We start from the raw sequence: 14408 nt of genomic DNA on the forward strand, positions 1-14408 counted from the left end.
AATAGGTCACGAGGTTAATTCAGTTTTAATAATAGTCTAAAACACTGTTTTTCAAAGTAATGGTTACAAATTACTAGTGTTTGAAATCATTAAATCGATTCAGTGGATAATAACTAACATATTTTTTTAAACGAAAGAAGACTAAAATAGGAAATTACATAGTATATTGCACAAAGAGGGTACTGTCTTTTGAAATTTTTATTTTAGTTATACACACACACACACATATATGTGACCAGAGTTGAGATATAAAATACATATATTTTTAAGTAAATAGCAGTCCTAATTTTGAACACCACTTACCTAAGCATAGGCTTTTAGATAACTGTGGGAGGATTAAACAAACTACCACTAGAGGGAGAGATGGCCCAGCACTGGGGGAAATTAGAAATGTGAGCTGGCTGCTTCTAAAAACAGAGCTGGTTAGAAAAAGACCTTAGGAGGAAAAAAGTTTAATCTATCCCTATGTCCTGTAAGATTAAATGTTTACTACAGCAGCATATATCAAGGAACAGAGAAGCAAATCTTGCAAGTGAAAATGCACAATCTGTAAATGACAGAGGGGTCAGAACTGGGTAGTTCAGATGTGCCTCTAACTAACTAGCGAAGCTGGAGTTAACTCGTCAGAGAGACCGATTCTGGGGTTCCTTATGCCTTCAGAAACCACGTCATGTGAATGCCTAGAGAGCCATATGCCATTTTTTCCCTCTTGGCTATTCAAAATGAGAACACTTTCTGTGTCGAGAGACAACCCTTCAGTGCAGTTTGTGACAAGAGGCAGGGTCACAGCTCCTACTACAGAGGTAAAGGGAGCAGATGCCTTCCACCTCCCAGTTCTCTGGAGATTAGGGCCCTGGGATATAATCCAGGCATGACAATAGTTGCCACAGTCAGGTATTGGAACAAAGAGAAAGAGGCAGAGATCATTCACAATGGCTATAGAGCTGGAGATCCTGCAGTGGTGACCTGCAGGATTCAGTGGTTGTGGCTCATACAGTTTCATCCAATTGCTCTTAACTACATGATCTTGCCTGTGCTTTTAGCTGCCAGACTTTCCTGGTTTCTTCTTGTTGTCCAGATCTGGTGCTCCAGCTTCCCAATGACTCTTTGATTTAATAAAGCGTCTTTATATTTTGTTTATTTTGATTTTACAGCTTTATCAAGGCATATTTGAGGTGCAATAAACTGTACATATTTAAAGTATACAAATTTTGAAATATGTATACTCCAATGAAATCAAAATAATTGACATAATAAACATATCCATCACCACTAAGGGTTTCTTCCCTCAGCCCCCACCTCTCACCCTCAACTTCTCCAATACCCCTAATACAAGCTAACTACTGATCTGTTTTCTGATAATATAGAAAAAAATTTAATTTGCATGTTTTAGAATTTTATATAAATGAAATAATACATTTTATACTTTTTTTCTTTCTCAGGTTTCTTATACTCAGCATAACTATTTTGAGATTCATTTATATTATTACATGTATCAATACTTCATTTATTTTCATTGTTGAGTAATACGATTGTGTGGAAATAACACAATTTGTCTATTCTCCTGTTGATGGACATTTGAGTGGTTTTCAGTTTTCGCCTATTATAAATAAAGCTGCCGTGAACATTACCGTACAAGTTCATGTAGAGACAAATGTTTTCATTTATCTTGGGTAATTATCTAGGAGTGGGATATCTGCACTGCACACTAGGCATATATTTAACATTTTAAAAAGTGCCACAAGTTTTTTAAAGTGATTATATAATTTAAGTCAACTCCAGCAGCGCATGAGTTCTAGTTGTTTTGCATTTTCAGTATGGTCAGTCTTTCTAATTTTAGCCATTCTAATAGGTGAGTAGGGACATCTCATTGTAATTTTAATCCTCCTCCCTCTAATAATGAATGATGTTGAGAAATTTTTCATGTGATAATTTGGTCAAGGTTCATTTATTTTGTATATGGACATCAAATTGATTCAACATCATTTCTTAAAAGACTATCCATTGGATAGGGCTTTTTTAAAAGCTATCTTTCCCTAGCTTTATTGGGTATAACTGACGAATAAAAATTGTATATATTTAAGATGTAAAACACGATGTTTTTATAAAATTGGAAGGAATTCAAGATAGAATGTACATGAAACCAAATAAATCTAACTTTTTTTTACAATGAACCACATAACCATACTGAAGCGGGTGGAGAAAATGAGCTGATTTAGGTAACTGGGAAAAACAATATTTTTTGACTGGATACTTATAAAAGCTAAATAAAAAAAGAATTCTACACACTGTACTCTAGTGGATAAGTTTATTTCTCACGAAGATATAGTATAGCGATCTGAAACTATAAAACATGTATACTAGAGTTGGATAAATATGTAAATACATTGTAAATTAGAGTCAGACTTCTCTCTGTGGGAGAAAGTAGTTATGAATAAGAAAAGGAGGAATTCTAGAAAGAACCTTGTGGTTCTGGATTGCAGTCAATGTATGTATTCATTAAAAAATAATATACATACATACATATGATCATATATTTTTCTTCTGTATTTTATTAATATGAATTAATTAATGTTTTTGAGTGATAAAAACAAACTGTATATCTGAGACAGATTATGTTTAATTTTTTAATGTATTACTTTATTCAATGTGTTAAAATTTTGCTAAGAAGTTTTGTATTGTTTTTCATGAGGAGTATTGTTTTTTGTTTCTGTATAATATATTTTTGGGTTTCCATTTCAAGATAATGCTAGTCTTATAAATTGGACTGGAAAATTTTTTTTTTCTTGTTTTCTGGAAGAATTTCCATAGAATTTATGTAAACATATGGTAGAATTCATCAGTGAAGTGATTTGGACCTGAAGTTTCCCTTGTGAGAAGCCTTGAATGAGCTTTTTGTTTGTATCTTTCAAAGAACTTGTCCATTTCATCCAAGTTGTAATGATTATTGACATAAGTTATCTATAACATTTTCTTTAGCCTTTTAATGTCAGCAGGATTTTTAGTAGTGTTCCAGCTCTCATTCTTGGTTTTAGTCATTTGGATTCCTGTATTTCCTTCAATTTATTAACCTTCTTAAAGAACTATCTTTGGGTTTCATTGTTTTTTTCCTCAGTTATTTTTCTCTTTTCAGTTCTGGTCAGAAAATATACTTTGTATGATTTGCACATTCTTAAATTTGTTGAGGTTTGTTTTATGGTTCAGAATATTGTTGATATTGGTACATGCTTCTGTCCACTTGAAAAAAATGTGTATTTCCCTTTTGATGAGTGGAGTATTGTATAAAGGTCTTTTAGGACAAGTTTCTTTCAGAATATTGGTTATTGAGTTTTGCTCATATCTGGATTATTTCCTTTCTTCTCTTTATTTTGGGTTTCATTTAATTTCCTAAGTAACAAATTAGATCATTTTTTTGAGATCTCCTTTCTTTTCTAATGTAGTGTCTTTATTTAATGCTAAAAGTCCCAGAGAAGTAAAGACTTATTTTTCACATAGAAACTTATAAAGAAAATTTCAGAGCAGATTTATTTTAATAGCAAAAATACTGGAAACTACTCAATTGCTTTTCAACAGGCGAATGTTTAAACAAACTGTGGTACATCCATTTCATAAAATACTGCTCAGAAAAAAAAGGAACTATTGATAAACACAAAATTTGGAAAAACTCTAGGAAATTATTCAAGTGAAAAATATAATACCAGAAGGATACATATTGCTTGATTCCATTTAAAAGAATTTATGAAATATCCTAATTGTAAAGATTTAGATGAGGTTAGTGATAGCAAAGTTTTAGAGGAAGGGTTAGGTGAGGCTATAAAGGAAGAACAAGAGAGAGTTTTGTGATACTGTTAAGCATCTTGATTGTAGTGATGGTTATGAAAAATACTCATGTAATAAATTTCATAGAGCTACACGAATACACATATGCATGCATAAATGGTAAATCTGAATAAATTCTTTGGATTACACTAATGTCAGTTTCCTGGTTTTGATACCACAGTTATGCACGATTTAACATTGCAGGGCCAGTGAAAAGCATCCGGAAGAACTTGTACATTTTTTTGTACATTCTTATGAATCTATAATCATTTCAAACTAATTTGCTTTTAAAAATTAACCTTCCTTAAAACTTTTATCTACTCCAAGTTCATTTACATTTAATTCATCACCTTTTCATCTGAATTTTTAAAAGTGTTGCCTATATTAACCATGTCCTACTTCATATCTCTATATTACTTTACTCTTTATATGTAGCAATTTTTCTGCTGCTCCCAGAACTCTGAAAATCACTATCATGAAGGCAATCACTAAACCATCATTTGTCTAATGATTTTTCTATCTTTTATCTAACCAGATTTACCTCCCTGGTACTGTTACTTTTTCCTTCCTGGGTATCTAACTTTCTTGACTCTCATTACTCTACACTTTTCTGTAACAATTCACATCATTGAGTCTGTGACTCCTGCATAAACACTTATCTTTTACCTAATAGAATTGTTCTTGTCTACCTGGCTGAGGCAGAGACATAGTCCTCTCTGTATTCTAGCCTGTGTGAGGGAAAAGAGTGGCATCCCAAGCCAGTCAATTTATCTCTGAGTTAAAAATGATCCAACAGCTGCACACATCACCTTTCCTTCTATCCCAGGTGCTGAACTTAGTCAGGAAGCCAGGTAACCATAAGAGATGCTGGGAAATGTGGTGTCTGGCACAATGAGCAAAAGAATAGCTAAAACCTCATTACCATGTGAGAATGGAAAAATGTATTTGGAAGTACCTTTAGCAATCTTTTTGTGGTAGTATTCCTCAGGATTGCATCCATAGTTAGCTTATTTTATTATTTTGTACACTTTCAAAAGGTGATTTCATCTTCTTTCCTGATTTTCATTAGCTTTTTTAAAATCCCAATTGTGAATCTCCATCTTATCATTTTCCTTAGCTTTGAAATCAGACATTTAATTGCCTGCAGGCATCTTAACAACCTTTTTATCCCTAGCATCTAGATTGGTGGTTTTCAAAGGGAGCCAACTTACTCTCTGAAGACATTTGGTAACATTTAGAGATAATTTTTTTTCATTGCGACAACTGGGGGTCAGAGGTGGGTTCTAGAAGATCTTGCTAAACATGCTATGATACACAGGATAGCCCTCTACAACAAACATTATCTGCCCCAAAACATCAATAGTACTGCCACTGAGAAACACTGACCTAGAACAATGTCAGTTACCTAGTAAAAGTAAAACAAAGAAAAATTAAAGAATGAATGAATGAATGATTTAGTAGAACACGAGGAAAATGTAAAATTAGTAGTGGTCATGACAGAAATAGTAAACATACACACATCACATGTTCTCACTCATAATCAGCCAGTCAACAAAGTAATGACTATGAATTTTTGAGATTTTATAACTCATTCCATTTAAAATAAACAAAAAGCCTGTGGAGGTATTAAAACCTTGCACAAATGAGTAAAATAAGTCTCAGAGAGCATAAGTAACTTACCTAATATCAGAGAACTAGTATAACTCAAACTCGGGATTTCCCTAGCTCTTAAAGCACCTCATACACTCTGGATTCATCTTCCTTCTCTACACACTCTGGCTTTTAACCCTGAATGCTTGAACAATTAGGAGATGGATTGAATCTCTTCTTTTTTCTCCTGCGCTGGCAGCAAGGACAAGCTTCTGCTGCATCATTTATGTCCCTCCCCTTGAGAAAGCTACAAGATCATTTCAGCTGAAGTTTTTCATAAGAGGGAAAACTAAGAAAATCTTCACTTACAGTTCTGACTCTAGCAAAGCTTTCAGATTCAAAAGACATTCTGGGTACTAAAAGGGAAGTCATAGGCATTACAAACAAAGGAATTTTTGTTCACTTGCAATTTTGACTATGTCAAGCGATAATTACCAGAAAAAGGGCAGTGAGAATTATAGGGAGAAATCCCATTATATTAAAAGTTGACACATATGAAATCATCTTACATTCTTTTAAGCCAATCATGTTGTGACTTTCATCTTGTCATCTTGTTATCTGTAAAATTCTCAACTAACTAAAATCAAATCAACAAGCCACTACAGAGCTCCTATAATGTCTAATACACAAGAAATGAAATTTTAAAGAAAACTGGAATTTTAATGTTAGAAGGAATGTGTATTATTGACTGATCCAACTCTTTCACGTTACTTGTCCTTTAGGGTTCTGCCCTGAAGGAGAGAAGCATGCAAGGAAGCAGTTGCAGGTAAAGTTAGGCAATTTTGGGTGCTTTTCAAGTAATGATGAGATGAAGAAATCTATTGGAATTACTGATTCCTAATTCTTATCTTTTTAACTTGCTCGGTAGAACTAGAAAATGTATTTTCCAAGCTTTGGTCAATGGTTAGTGTCCATTGAGGTGACCTACATGATCCTGGTATTTAAAACCGTTTGCACAATCCCTCTCTGTCCATGTAGGCTGGACCAACAGAATATGACAAAAGTGTTGGGATAGAAGTTCCATGATTAAGTCACAAATGACCATGACTTCTGTCTTACTTGTGCACTTTCTCTCTTGCTGGCACTCACTCTTGTTCTCTTAATTACCCACTTTGGTGAAGAAAGCTGCCAGGTTGTGAGCTGCCTGAATGGAGAGAATCTCAGTGAGGCCTACATGGAAGGAACTGAGGGAAGCACACAGCCAACAACCATCAAAGAATGAAGTCCTCAGTCCAACAGCCCATGAGAAAATGAATCTTTTCAATAACCATGTGAGTTTGAAATGGTTCAGACAAAAAAAGATACATTTTTTGTCAAACTATTCATCTTCTGCAACCCTGAATGACCACAACTCTTGATTATTGTCTTGTGAAAAACTCAAGCACTTTTTTCATAGTCTCAGTGGGTCAGAACTCAGGCCTGAACTACATACTATATGAAGTAATAAGTATTTGCTTTTAAGCCATGATGTTTGGGGTAACTCGTTACATAGTAAAGGATAACTAATACAATCAGTTTTCTAGTATTGTGAAAAAGGCAGACATGAATATAGCTTTAAGGCAAATGGCTATTTTTCTAGAAAAAGTACTAAATTGGATGCATTAGGTAGGCAAATCAAACCAGTTAGCCATAGTTTAACTTGAATTCAAATATTTTAAGTTAGAACTGAGTGTTCTCTCTAGTCATGTAAACTGAGTATATGTTATAGCAGATATTTATTTCCAGACTTTTTTTTTTATGGTGAGTTATATCTGTAATGGACAGTTGGTTTGACTGTCTTATGGCTGCTTATTAGTCTTGTCCATATGTAAAGATGTGTGTGTGTGAGAGAGAGAAAGAGATTGAGAGAGAGAGAGGGGCGGAAAGGCGGGGGTGGTGGGGGGATCTTGTTCCAGAACTTTGTCAAGAATGCCGAGGGTTGAACTTTAAGCTAAAAGGGAACAAGACGAGCTTGGACCAGGCCGAGCACTATCTGAATCAGGGAATGGGTGTCTCAAGTATATGGGGGTAAATTAAGAATGAATAATGCTGAGACATTTCATAATTTTATGTTATTATATTGTGGGTTTCTTTAAGGGGGAATGAGACAGACATTGGTGATTGTTCTAGGTGAATACTGGACCTAATAAAGGGAATAAGAGCTCAGGAACAGACCTGAAGCTTAATGGACAAGAATTTCCTTATTCTTTCTAGTTATATTACTAGTTGACCTTAAATTATGAGCAAGAAGGGCATCGTCTGGGCTTTGATATCCTAAATCTGGTCTTCAACATCATCTGGGAACTTGTTAGAAATGCAGAACCTTAGGTCTCCAAACAACTGAATCCCAATGTGCATTTAAACAAGATTCCCAGGAGATTTAAATGCACATTAAAGTTTGAGAAGCACTGTTCTAGAGTACTAATATTTTGATGAGATAAACTGGCCTCTGACTCATGGTATCAGGCTGTAGGCCTGGCAGGGAAGCATCCTTTGGAAATGGGCTATGATCTGGATATGTAGGATATAAAGGTATCTACATCTTAATGTAATTAATCTTCCATTATCTGCTCATCTATTAATAAAGCCTTTTAAACATAGTTTGGTCCCAGCTATTACTGGAGATATTTAAGAAAAGATCTCTGCTAATGATTGCCATGAAGCCACACATTAGATAGCGGCAGCGACCTAAAGGGAGCTAGTCTAGAAATTGGTTGGGAGTGGTCCATGGCAGAGCAAACAGAAAATGTGATACATATGCAAAGGTTTGGCTGAGGAGGCAAGCAGAGTTCTGTGGGACATACAGGCATCCCCTGAGAAGCCTCAGAATGACACGAGGATGGGACGCTATACAAACTTGGGTTTCAAAGAGTCAAGTGGAATAAGAACTTCAGTCTTATGAACTGAGCAAAGTTACCTCACTCAGTAGAGCCATATATAGGCAAGATCCTGACAGTCTTGAAGCACAGGGATCACCTACCTCAGCAAGGTTTCAATTCAGCATCAGCCTCTCTTCTTGCTAATGGCATCCTTGGTCTGTTTTCTGTCTCTGAACTTAGTCCCCAGATTTCCCTGTCTTTGCTACCCACTCCATGCTTCATGGTGACCCTTTGGCTTCCACCACTGCCTTTGTTACCAGAATTTAGCAGGACATCTCCCTGTTTATAGATATGTGTTGGATTCTTTTTGTCCCAGAGACTTATCTGGCCCATATCCATCCTTTATTTTTATAACAGAGCTTGCAGCAGAATCTGCATCTACCTTTCCTCTGTGTTCCCCCACAACGACTATTTTCAGGATAGTAAGAGGAGGATGGTAGAGGGAGAGGGTAATGGGGCATGTGCAGGAAAGGCTGGGCATGACATATGCTGCTGAGTTGCTGATCATAAGCAAAACTCACTCAGAGAAGACATAAGATTTCACTAAAGAACATAATAGCTTACTATTAAAACAACAAGAAGTAACAAAGCATATGCTTGTGACTTAGAAAAACTGCTAATTAAACAAAATATGCACATGCTGGCAGCTTACTAAATGTGGTATGTCACCACTCAGATTCCTGGCACCCTCAACACCCCTCCACCCCCGTCTGCCAAAATAATCTGAGTTCTGCAGACCATATACTCCATCTGTTTTTTTTTTTTTTTTTTATCCCAGCAGTGCCAACTCTTTCTTTAAAAAAAAAGGAAAGAAAAGAAAAAGCTTAGGATTGCTCATCAAGACAGAGAAGTGGGAGTTCTTTTCAGGAGATTCTAGTGGCTGCATCTCGGTATGAAGTGAGAACAGCTGGCACCTGACTCTTGCCAGCTTCAAGCTGGCAACTCCTGACACCATCAGCCTCCAGATAAGCCATCTTCTGGGAGGGAATAAGCAAGACTGCAAGTGTTTTAAATTTGACACTGGCTGTTTACTCTCTCGGATCCAAATGCATCCACAACCAACTGCCAAGTTTCTAAGATATATGGAAACCTACAGTTTCTCTCAGGTAGAAAACTGGTTTCTCTACTGAACAAAGGCCACTGGGAATTTTGTTTCTTCATATTTTTGTAAAGTTTTCTGTGCTTTCATGACATCCTTCTCTTCTCTTTTCCCTACTCTGCTCCTCTCCACTACCAAAACTTCCTCTCCTGAAATAGGAATAAAAACATCTCGACTCTGGCAAAAGGGGTTCAAGCATGAGGGAGCAGGCCAGAAAGGAACTGAAGTATGTGTAGGGGGTTAAGGAAAGCTTCCTAAAGAAAATTCCAGAAAATGAAGAGGATTCAAAGCGCTGAGATCCAAAGATAGTAACCCGTGTTTTAGGAACTTAGCAACACCCAAAGACAAATTCTTACTATGGTTGCTGAGTGACCTTCAGGAGAGCCTTCCCTTCATCTGTTCTTTCAGAATTATTTTCAATTCATTCTCAGAGGAGAAAAATCTGTAATCTTGAAAACTCTCTCTTCTAGAAGGTCCTATAATCTGACATACACATTGGCCCAGCTCTTCCCCTGAATTCTGCTTTTTAGGACCAGGGTGTGTTAAACCACAGGAAAGAAAAAGCCTTGTAATACTGTATTCTTGATATTTTGTCTCCTTCCTTCTTCCAGTACCCACATTACCCCCAACGTATGACTACATTTCTTAAATTAACATTACTAAAAGAAGCCACTCAAATGATTATTTATAAAAATAAAAGTATCCTGAGCCTTCTCCTATGGACAGAGAGAACTACTGGCATGATTTTTAAGTTCTGTCTCAGTAGCAATCCTATTGCAGTTGATTTACTTGCCCGTGGAACTAATTGTCTCACAGATCTCTTTAGGCTACGGACACACAGGATCCATAATTTATAAAAAAATGATTCATTTGGGTATTACTTCAGAATAGACACTGTTCTTATTCAAATAATAATAGTCAACATTTATTAAGTATTGTCCAAGTGCCAGACATTTTATCCAGCTTCTATGCGTATTAACTTATTTAATCGCCAAACCAGCCCCATAAAGCAAGTACTATTATCATCTTAATAGTACACATAATATGCAGGAAGGTGCTCCACCAAAGTATCTGGAAGAAGCACAGTTCTGCTAACATTTTAGTTTTGTCCCAGGGATACTGATATAAACTTCTGACCTCTGGAACTGTTAGAGAATAAATTTCTGTTGTTTTAAACTGCCAAGTTTGTGAAAATTTATGATAGCTGCCACAGGACACTAACACAATACATGAAGTGTAAAGTAGAATCATAGAAGATTCTCTCTGTGAGTGCTGGTCCTTTTCAAGGTATTGAGCAGGGTACACGAAATTAAGAAAACCTAAGGACTCCAGAGATGTGATTCATCATCTGCTTAGTTCACCACTTCAGGCTTCTCTCTGCTGGAAGGCAGATATTTTGCATCCAAAATGCTTGAAGAATGGACACATGAAATTTCTGCCCCAGGGAACTCATTCATTCCTCTAAAACGACCACTTCACAGATAGGAGAGTGATATGGAGGAATCACAGATATCCTTCTGAAAGATGCAACACATCTTTGAAAAGTATCTGTGAGAAATGGCTCTCAAACTGGTGACTGAGTTTGCGGGGGGATCTTTAGAAAGCTTTTACCATCAATGGCACTCCTCAATAAAAAACAGACCAGTTGGGGTTGTTTATGCAAAAAGAAAGTGGCTGAGTCTTGGTAAAGTGAGTCTATTGGAGACTGGTTTCTTATGATTCAGTCTATTGATGGAAATATTTCACTCAAAGGTGTCTTCCTCTTTGATCTACCCTCTTCTTCCAGTAATAAATTGGTAGAGTTCCTTCTATCTTTGCAGATATGGAGTCCTTTCTTTGGTGTAGGCATTGGTAAGTGTAGGGGGAGAAGTTTGCTGAATCCAAATGACTAAGAACAATTTCTGGAGGCTTTAGGTGGTTCCTCCATTCTCATTCAGGCTCTGTAACCTCTCAAGACCAGTGTCAGGAAGCAAGGACTAGTAAGTTTGAGCATAAATAGGAAGCATGACGCAGATATTCCCAAAGTGTCTCAGTAGGTAGGAACTGTAGGGAGATGATACCTAAGGAAGCTCAAAGTAGTTGGATATGAGTCTGGGTTTCTGGGGCCATCGAAGCCATTGGTGTAAAGTCATCCACCTCTGAGACAATGTGGTAAAATTGAATACTTATGGGAATCACCAAAATATATCTATTTAAAATCTAAGGAACACAAGCCAATGTAGAATTAAAATTAAGAAGGAAAAAGTAAACTAAATGTCCGTAAAAAGAGGAATGGATACAACAAGATAAATGGATAAATGAAGTATAATGGAATACTAAATGTAAGTTTAATTAAATGAGCTGAATCTTAACATAGCATTGAATGAAAAAAAAGTCAGTTGCAGGAAGTTACAAACCACTTAATAAAATTCATATGTGCTTTTAAAGGATATAAATTAATACTATATATTATTTATTGATTAATCCATATGTAGTTTTAAATATAAAAATTAAAAATGGAAGAGTATACAGAAAACTATATTCTAGTATTTGCCTGGAGATTTTGCAGCTAGTTTTTTTTTCTTTTTATAAAGATTAAAAATTTTAAAGAGACAAATGTGTTAACATTTTTATTCTGACTGACTGATAAGTTCATATGTGTTTGTTTAATTAGTCCATTTTATTTCTGCATTTGTTAAAAAAAGACTGTATTAAGAGCTTATAATGAGAAAAAGATCTATTTTTTCAATAAATAAAAGATTTAGTCATATTTTTTAGAGTTATTGAAGGAGGCAGATGGGAGGAGCCCAATATACTTGGAATTGTGATAGATTTCTCTTGCCAAAAATAAACAAGTGATTAATTAAAAATTAAAACAAATTGTACTTTATGGTATATTGTTTTAATATGAAAGTTTTTATTTCCTTGAATGAGCAATGACTTTCCAAGTATAACAGATATACCACTTTATAATACATGATAGAATACACGGGAACTTGCATGATATAGAGAGGGAATGGCTATGAGATTAAAAAAGGGAGATTTAAAACACATAACAATAAGCATGGTTCTCTCATCAAAATACTTATTGCCCCCAATAGTTGTATACTTATTGCCATAGGTATCCTTGCTGCTTACATGTATGGCTGGCCAAATTACACATGCAAGGTAATAAAACTGAGGACTTTTGTTGTGTCCCAAGTGATGTTTTTTTCAAAGAAGTTTTAGTTTCCATCCCTTCAATATCTTGTCCTCGGAAACCTCAAAGTTCTGTCCTCTTACCTTACTTCACAAGATTCACAGGAGCTCATTTCAGACCTTTCTTCCCAAAGTTCTCTGATGCATGGAGAGCAGTGTCCTGGACATCTAGTGTTAATATGTCCCTAAGTGGAGTAATTTCTTAAAAAGCCTCCAATAAGACACAGGAAGTTTAAAGGGTAGGTGGTGCTGTTGGCTGTCTTCCAGTATCAATTCACTACTTTCAACCCTTGTACTAGATATTTTATACTTTTTATAGAGAGATTATCTCCCACTTGCTTTGGCAGTCATGTGAATAAGAGCCTGTCTGCAAAAATCAGACCGGGACGAATAGGGGTTAAAGACATACAAAATAGACTGAGGCCTTTCGATGGTCTGCTCATGCCCTGCAGATGTAAGTAAATCTTTTATAACTTAGCCTTTTCTACTTCAAAAGAAACCTCTATTTCACACACACACCTTCATCATATGTCCTATGTGGGAGATACTATCCTAGATGCTTTACAAATAGTAACTTGTTTAATCTCCATAACAAAATAATCTGATAATATAGGTGCTATTATTTAACAGATGAAGAAACTGAAGATCAGAGAGGGTAAGTAATTTAAGATCAAATAGCTATGAAGTGTTGAAGTTGAAGTTTTTTGAATCCAAGAAGTTTTGCTTCGGGATCATTATTTTTTATATTAACAAACTTGTTGATCTCCCTCTCTTTATTATCTTTATATTAAACACATCTATCTCTGAGTCATGAGTGATCCCAATAAATAACCACCTATCATTGATTATGGCCATGGCAAGGAGAGCTTAAAAATTGAATAAATATAAGATATCAGGCACCCAATCCTTTGACCCACAATTTAATTCATAATTTACATATTCCAGCATCACAAACATGTGTGCGTGCTTGTATGTGTGTTCGGAAGGGGAGTGTTCTTCTCCATCTCAACATAGATACAAGCAAGCCTTACCTATTGTAACAAACCATGAGATCAGATGAACTGAAATCCAGATGGAGTCTTAGAAGGACATACAGTCAGTCAGTGCCCTACCTTCTCCCTTTCTCATGTCTCAGCGTGTATTCATGGAAATAAAGGGCACAAAAGCATTGGGAAAAGAGCCAGTTATTACTGAAAAACGTCCATGGTCACTCCCTCCTCCAAATCTTAGATCCTTGAGCAGTCACAAATGCATACTCTATCAAGCCACATACTATTTATTTATTTTGACTATGGAGTCTCCGGGAAAGTTGTAAATTCCTCAAATTCAGAAACAGATCTTTTCCTCTTGAATCCTCCTCCTTTAAAGCCTTGAATTTGCATTACAAGGGGCAGGCAAGGGCAGAAGCTCAGAGGCCTTACGGAGGGCAGTGACACAAGGAAATCAAGAGCAGCCTCTTCTTGGCGTGCCCTGGGAATCGTCGCAAACTAGGTTTCCTTCATTCAAACAGGTTGGCAAACTGTCCAAGGCAAAGGCATGTTTTGTCCTTCCCCAGCAGCAATCAGATGCCTAGTTCCCATGGCTCTGAGCAGCTCAGGAAGGAACAGAAAATTTCCAGGAAGAATGATAGTTCGGAGGATGGCGAGGGCAGCAGAAGGTGGACAGAGAGTGTGTGAGCCTGTAATGGGACATTCTGTGAGACACAGGGACAAGGGAGGTAAAAAGACAAGATGTGGAGCAACTCTGTTTGACACAGTGGGGGAAGCAATTTGAAATTCACATACCTGAATTGTCCAACATCATAC

This window comes from Rousettus aegyptiacus, unplaced genomic scaffold, assembly GCF_014176215.1.
Source record: "Rousettus aegyptiacus isolate mRouAeg1 unplaced genomic scaffold, mRouAeg1.p scaffold_m13_p_7, whole genome shotgun sequence".
Classification (NCBI taxonomy): domain Eukaryota; kingdom Metazoa; phylum Chordata; class Mammalia; order Chiroptera; family Pteropodidae; genus Rousettus; species Rousettus aegyptiacus.